The 8027-nt window shown below is 39.0% G+C and overlaps 1 long non-coding RNA gene across 1 annotated transcript; it reads left to right on the top strand.

Annotated features, from left to right (window-relative positions):
- The first annotated feature begins 1083 nt into the window (after positions 1–1083).
- Positions 1084–6487, top strand: LOC132649173 (uncharacterized). The gene is made up of 3 exons (XR_009587612.1): positions 1084–1444; positions 3806–3915; positions 5799–6487. It is a non-coding gene; the product is annotated as an uncharacterized LOC132649173 (long non-coding RNA).
- The last annotated feature ends 1540 nt before the right edge of the window (positions 6488–8027 follow it).

Genomic DNA, 8027 nt, shown 5'->3' with positions numbered 1-8027 from the left:
CACTTGCCTGGCTGGTATAGCAGTTTTTAAAATCTCCTGGTGGGTTACTTTTCTTCAGTGATAGATCTTATTTAATAACTCCTTACAGTCATGATTCTTATTAACCCAAGGTAAACCTAGCTGTTTCAATAAATGATATAAAAATAAGTTAATTAAAGGAATCCTGTGTCTATATGTATGAAAGACCAGAGGTTGCCCCTTGGCATCTTTCTGTGTTGTTCCCTACATTAGTAATTATAAAAAGATTTCTCACTAAACTTGAGTGTTACCATTTTGGCAGTATTTTAGCTAGCCAGCACTTGCTGGGGATCTTCCTGTCTCCACCCAATCAAAACTAGTGTTCCTGACATGCGCCACCACGGCTAGCTTTTTGTGTGTTGGCTAATTATCTGAACTCAAGTCTTTATGATTGTATTTCAAGTACCTTACCCACTCAGCCATCTCCCTTGCCCCAATAAAGGAGATTGTAATGATAATAATAATAATAATAAGGAAATTATTAGGAAGAAAAATGACAGCTAATATCTAACAGTAGGACCACAAAAAAAAATGAAGCCACTTGCTAATAGTTGCCTTCATACACAAGAAGAGTAAATTAAACCTTATTTATTCCATACAAACATTCATCTTGAGAATAATTTTAAATACATACATCATGATAGTACCCAGACTTGGGGCCCTTTCTCTCCCTTGAGCTCTTTGAGAGGAAGAACGCTGGGAGAGTAATGCTGTACCATTAACATCTTTAAGGAAACACAGGCTAAGTAACTCGCCCAAATTACACTGACCATAAAGACTTCACTGGGCCATTTCATTAGTTTATTAGATAAAATTGAATGGAAAGGGGCCTTAAGTGAATTATAACCAGCTTGTGGAATAACAAATATATTGTGCATGAGAAAATGAGGTCCATGTGACAGCCACAGCCACCATATGCAAAGCCTCTATTGTTTGTCCCTTCTCTTTGAATGTATCAGCTAAACTAAAACACATGACTGTCCTTCTCAGGACATGAAAGGCAAGTCTCCGCCCAGCCCCCACGCTCTGCCTCTGAACACTGGCGAAAGCAACCTCAGAGAACTTTCTAGCAGCGTCCGCAGAGCGGCAAGTGGATCTCGTGTGTGGCCAGCCCTTCGCAGTCTCAGCATAAAAGAATTTGGCTAACATTTAGGAATCCGCCTAATGAAAGGCTATCTTGTTAAAGCTCCGCTAGCCAGAGGATGAGTCTGCGTCTCCCTTTCCCACTTCCTGGATGGCTCTGTGTGATGCATAGCAATGACTCCATCATGTCTGCATCATGGGACACCGCCCGGGCCCTGGACAATAAGCTGGCTTTGTGACTTTGGAACACACACCTCTTTGCCGTGAATCCCGACCCGTTTCCACCATGCAACTTATTTCGCCCATCATAGCATGCAGCGATGTTGCATATTCACTACACAGGGTGAGTGTGTGTGTGTGGGGGGGGGGGGGAGGAGGCTGTCCAAGCTGTTCCTAACGCACTAACAAACCGAGGTAGGCGACAAATCGGAAGCACCACGCTGGGGACTGTGATGGAAGACCACCCCCGCGGAGTGTTAAGTGGCAGCTTCTTCTCTTGAGAATGGGCGGAGGAGGAGTTGACTCCAGTCCTGAGGACATTCTTTGACAAAGATGTTACATCAAAGCACGTGAGTGCGTGACCCGTTTCCTTGGATGGCATGGCGTGCAGAAATTCATCCTCGGGTATTTGGACTTTTCTTCACAGAGTAGTTGGACTTGGCTTTGCCCTTCTGTTTTCGTTTATAAGTCCTTTCTTCATCATCACACAACCCAGTTGTTATGGAAAGTGATGCTGGGTGAGGCTAGTACTCTTGTTAATGAATTTTAATTGCACTAACAGCCTTAAATCTGAGAGTACTGTACCTGTAACTTCGCTACTTACATTTGTAGCTTCATGCCCTAAAAAGACTCATGATATTTATAGTATCTCTTTACGATTTTTAAAAGGAAGCTTAAAAGTATTCCTCACACTCACAGAGATGTAGTTAATGCCCAAGCCCTTGCTTCCAGCCAACACATCAGCCACCCGTGAGCCCTTGGGAGAAGTCTTTTCTATAACTGTGTAGCTCAGCAGAAAGAAAATGATGCCTTTGTTAGAGATGACTGTGACACTTACATAGTCGATGCAATTTTATTCCAGTTTCTAAACAGTCAAAACGGTTTCCTCCGTGCTGACTTCATAAATATGGAGATGGCATGAAATGTCATTATATGTCATCCCATGATACTCCTGGCTTGGATCATGGAAAAGAACCTGGAAAGGAAACGTTGGGGTATAGTGGTCTTAGGTTGTGGAATGTGTCTTCTACCTGTTCAGCGTGTTATTTTACTCCGAATCACTGTAACAAAATGTCTGCAGCAAGAGGTTGCATAATGACAAAAGTGTTTCTGCTTGAGGTTGCAAACCGTGACTTGTTGGCCTCATTGTTTTTGTATCTGCAGTGAGGTAGCAGATACCTATTGGGCAGAAAGTTGATGGTACAGACCTCTTACTGTATAAAGCTAGAAATTAAAGCAAGACAAATGAAAAAGAAGACTAGACAAGGTCCCATAATCCCCCATTTGAAGGCCTTTTTCTTGATGACCTAAGTTCCACCACTCCCCAATGGGGCCTTGAGGTGGGGACCAAGCCTTTAATGGGTGTGTGTCTCTGAGGGACACTTATCCAAACTACCAGCTTGACTGGATCTGTAGTTAACCGAAAGGCAAGCCACTGGGCACAGCTGAAAGGGATTTTTCTTGATCAGATTATTTAAAGTGGGGGACCTCCCCTAAATATGGGCAGCAGTTACAGGTGATAACTGGATAAAAGAAAGAAGAAGAAAGTTCTGCTTTTGCCTGTTTGCCTTAGCTCTTGCTGGCAAGTTTTTTTATTCCGGTGCTGCAGCTACTTCTGCACCCTTCACTGATAACAGGACCCAGCTTTGTGCTTACAGCGTGGATTGAACAGAACTACAAAGGTACTTCCAGTTATACCTGAGACTCTAGTCAGAGATATAAAAACATCCCTCTACACAGCAAGAAGCTGATGTTTAGAAAATTGTTGACTAGTTCAGATTTCACACAGAAAGATCGTCCATTGCAGGAGGAAGAGCAAATGATTTCTGTTGATCGCTTTAACTTTCAAAACATAAAGCTTCTGTTCAGGCTTTCAACATTATTTAACCACTCTGGACTGCCAACCTCCCCAGCTAAAAGCAGCTTATAGGTTCATTGTGCCACCTGAATGAATATAACAACCCAACAAATGTCCTTTCTCCTCTTTTGGAAAAGTCTGCTGAGGAATGTCTGCTCAAAGGTATTCACAGCAGAAGTTTCTGGAAATAATACAACTCAAATTAAAAACTGCATCAGATATTTTTCTGGAAAAGCCATTTGCTCTCATGGAATGATGGGTCCTAGCAGCTGAGATGACCAATGATGAGCTCACTGTATACAATCTGAAATTGATTTTACATTAGGAAAGGTAACCTTTGTGCAAAGTTGCTGTCTAGACTTCTTTAGATTAGAAAACCCAATCACCTCACCTTCGGGGACATGACAATATAATCAGTTCCTGTCACTGATGGGTCTTCCCATCTGTCATTTGACCATCACAAAATTTGTTACCAATGTCAAAAGAACAAACTTGTTGCAGATCTATCTGAGGAGACCTTGAACCTCATTGTGCTACATGACAGGCAAGCAGAGAAGCCCACCGTCAACTTACAACAGACCTGAACCCAAGTGTTTATTCTTATTTTCTGTTTCTTTTCATCACAAGGTCACAGGTAATCAGTTTGATTTTACCCAGAATGTATGAAAGAATGAAAAGACAGAGGGAGATAGCTGAAGCTTGCAAATATTTCTCTCCTTGTTCTTCTCTCTAGAAAGGTAAGTGTTCTGAGAGCAGAATTTGTACTTGCCTATTAAGCTTGAGAATGTTTGGTTTCTTTAATGCCTTTCTCCATCAGCCTTCATCTTTCTGTAATACACTCATACACATCTGCACACACACACAATCTCTACATAGATAAAAGTATCACAGTATCCCTGAAAATTATGACAGAGGAGTCGAAATGATAAAATAAATAAATCATAACTGATAAAGTCATTCTCCACCTATGTGGGGGAGTGTAAAATATCCATCCAACTTACGACAACTCGTGGCAGCAATATGAGCAACTGAGTCTGATATTCTTTTAAAAATTCGTAAAAACCTATAAGGTCTCATTACACTGAGTTGATTTGTGCTTACTATAAAAGAACAACAAATTATTATTTTTTCATATATCAATTTAGATATTTTAGCATTAGTTCCTAAAAATAAAACTAATAATATAGTACATACAGGGATTTTTTTACACATATGCTCTGTTTAATTATTTATACACGAGCTAAAGGTTATTAAGCTATAATGTTAAAGGTCATTAACATGACTTTGGGAAAATATATCAGATACTTCAGCAAAATCATGGTATTTTTCTTTTCTCCCATACAGCTGTCAGATCGGGTTTTCAGGTTTTAGTACTTTAATTTCTTTTAATGTTTCCATAGAAATAGCATTAACAAGATGATAGATTAGATATAATAATATGATGCCCCTGACATCAGTGGAATTTATCTTCATCGTGTGTCTGATAATACCCTCTTATTGTGTAATGAACCCTGCTATTTGTATCTATCATACTTTTCCCCATTCATCTTCTTAGTTACTAAAGATAGAATTCTTCTCCAGGCTCGCCGGTATCAATGCAAATTCTTGCTCATCTGTGTGTCTGTCATTATCTGTGGTCATCTGGCAAATTGGTTCAGCACATCTCAGTTCCAGTGGCATTCATTAGGATGCATAGGATGAGGGCAAATATTTTATATGTACATAATCCCAGCTGTGGGTGACACCATTACATCTTTTGGATAAGTCTGGACATCATGGAAGAGTGAAAACATTTTTCTATTAAAAACATGAGCAAGGAAAGGGAATATAGACAACTGAGGAATAGCACGTTTACTCTTTCATCTTCCTGACCTCCAAGAGAATTCTGCTGAGCCATCCCTTTGGGAAGCACCCTGTGTTCTTCCTCTGTTCCTTTCTCTTTACATTTTCAATGCGGTCGTGTGCCATTTAATGATAGGGACACATTCTGAGAAATGTGCCATTAAAACAATGCAGATATGCAAAACCCACAGAAACTGCAGGGACTGTGGGAAGAGTGAATCCCAGGCAACTTGAGCAATGATATGTTCTAAAATATACAACAAAGAACATTTCACAGGAGAGTTAAAAGGAATATTAAAATCACTTGATTGAGAGCACAATTCAAGAAATAACTAATGTGTTTGTGTGAGATAGAATAGCAACATGATGGTTTTAAATCCAATTGTGCCTGGCTACAAATGCCAGGATGAAAACATTCCAATCAGAAAGCAGAACGTGTCAGGTAGAAGGAGAAAAGAGCAAGATCATTCTGCACACTGCTATTAGTGACAGTGATAAATTTAAACACACACACTATTTAAAAGAGAGAGAGAAGACAAGGAGAACGGGCTGTATCACTTGTAGACTGAGGATAAGAAAGTCATGTCTGCTCTATTGGTAGCTTCTAAGAGCTGACCTTACAGATAACGGGAGACATGGCAAAGTAACAAAACTGCCTGATGTCAAGAAGATGCAGTAATGTCAACTGTGCAGACACTACAGAATAATGAAGCAATTCCATATCTGCAAAGATGGAACAGAGGCGATTTATTTTTCCTTTTGACTTTGGCTCATACAGGTCACACCTCGCCTTTAACAGGAGGTGAACAAGGAAGACACCAACAGACATACCAACATGGGTAGAGAAAAGCCCACAAGGCTTCAACCCTACATGAAATCTACAAGCAACTAAGAAATGCTGAGAGCAGGAGAAATCACCTTCCCCAGGGAAGAGCACACCAATTGGTTATTCAGTTCCAAATGGTCATCCCTGCAAACATACAAAAAAATAGCGTTAGGCTGAGAGAGCAGGTTGTGTTCACAATCATATATGTATTCCAAATGTATACACATGTGCACTAGTAACAGCCAATGAAATAAGAAGCCAGGAACTTGAAAAACAGTAAGAAGGGACATATGGGAAGGTTTGGAGGGAGGAAAAGGAGGAGGAAATGTTGTAAAGGTGCCAATTTAAACTCATCAAACTCATCACTTTCAAGTGGCAGAATGGCCTGAAATTGAATGGAAAGAACACAAACAATGATGAATAAATACTAATAAGAAGAGTGCCATGCATGCTGTATCTTGCCACCACAAAATGTCTTAAGAAGCAAGTATGAAGATTAAAAAAAACTAAATATATACATATTCAATGAAGAGCTAGAACACTTCACTGGAAAGACTGGACTGTTCCTCAGAAACTCTTTGGTAAATAGAATTTAGCCAGAAACAGCTTTATCTTTCACTTTTAAATTTCATTTTATGAAACTCAAGGAAAAAAATAAGACATTAACACATATTCCTGCAAATGCTTACTTTAATGTGATTTTTGTTAGTAGGAACTGAGCACATCTATGTACAAAATCAAAACCAGAGAAATGTGTCTAGATTCTTCTATTTAAATGTACTTTTATCTGATCACTTAAAAATATTGTCATTTAGAATTTTCAGATTGGGATACAAATTCTCAAATATAATGTTGAGCAAAGAAGAAAGCAGAATGTAAATACATAAAAACATATGACATAAACTATAATATGCATAATTGTAGTAAGTTTTAACATTTACCTATGTATATAGAAAGGCACCCATCAGGATGATACTCACAGGAGCAGCCATATTAACAGGGGGAATTTTTCTGCCACAATATCATCAATATCAATATCAGTAATTGTTTAGTTTTGTTTTTAATTTCCTATTTTTTTGAGAATTTTATACACGAGTATTGTATTTACATCATCTCATTCCCTTCTTCCAAACCCTCCTCCTCTCTCCACCTCCATCTTTGTTCCCAACCCCTCCCAACACCCTATTCCTGATTTCATTGTTCCTTGAACATGAAAATCACCAGGGAGCCACACAAGAGTTGTGTCTTGTATTTGTGGAGAAGCTCGTGGCACTTCTGTGTCCAATCTGCCCCAGACTGACTCACTAAGGAAACCCCATGTCATTTCTAAGTCATATGTGTCATTAGTTTTGGACCTCGTCCCAAAACTTACCTCAGTACAAACCAAAACATAGGCTTGGAAGGGAAGGTCAGTGTATGAATCAGAGCTGTCCATAGTTTAGTGATGGGAAAATACATGTAAGATACTTTTATATCATCTTATATTAAATATTTTTAACAAAGCCTAAAGAAATCTAACCTCAGTGACTTGGAGCAAGTTTGCAACTCATGCCCTGAGAACTCAGTATGATTTGCATTCATATAAACACCTTCAATTTTTCGTTAACTGAGCTGATTTAACTGCTAATTAAAACTAGTCAGTAAGCACAATGCAAAATTAATTAAAACCATTTAGTAGAGAGATGCAAATTAGGCGACTCAGTGCATTGGACGCTATCAAAGTCAGGAAGAGGCCTACTTGTCATCAGGCAAAATAGTTCTTAGGGTAAGTGCCTTCCCCAGGGAGAAATGTTAAGGAATAAAAATCATCCTGTTGATTGTATGATGTTTTATTCAGCAAATGTGCTCAGATTCAGCTGATCCTTTCCATGAAAAACAACAGGGGAAAAGGCTAGCATCTCATAGGTTTTTAATAGTCAGAAGACAGTTTATAAAATGAGCAAAGCACTCCCGATAAACATCATTTTCCAGACCATATAAAGATAAAAATGTATCCTATGTAATATAATGTTATTACCTTGCCTAAAGAGAGACAATAAGCAACTTCTTTCCACCCTCAGTTTCAACTCTAGACAACTTTTAATTGCTTTAACCTTTAAATATCCTTTGTTCAGGCTGTGACCACTTCTCCCTCTGTCTAATACACCATTTTGACACAGTAAGCATTCTCATTCCTTACAA

This window comes from Meriones unguiculatus, chromosome 19 (assembly GCF_030254825.1).
Source record: "Meriones unguiculatus strain TT.TT164.6M chromosome 19, Bangor_MerUng_6.1, whole genome shotgun sequence".
Classification (NCBI taxonomy): Eukaryota; Metazoa; Chordata; class Mammalia; order Rodentia; family Muridae; genus Meriones; species Meriones unguiculatus.
The sequence above is the reverse complement of the archived record's forward strand: the minus strand, read 5'-3'. Positions and strand labels throughout refer to the sequence as shown.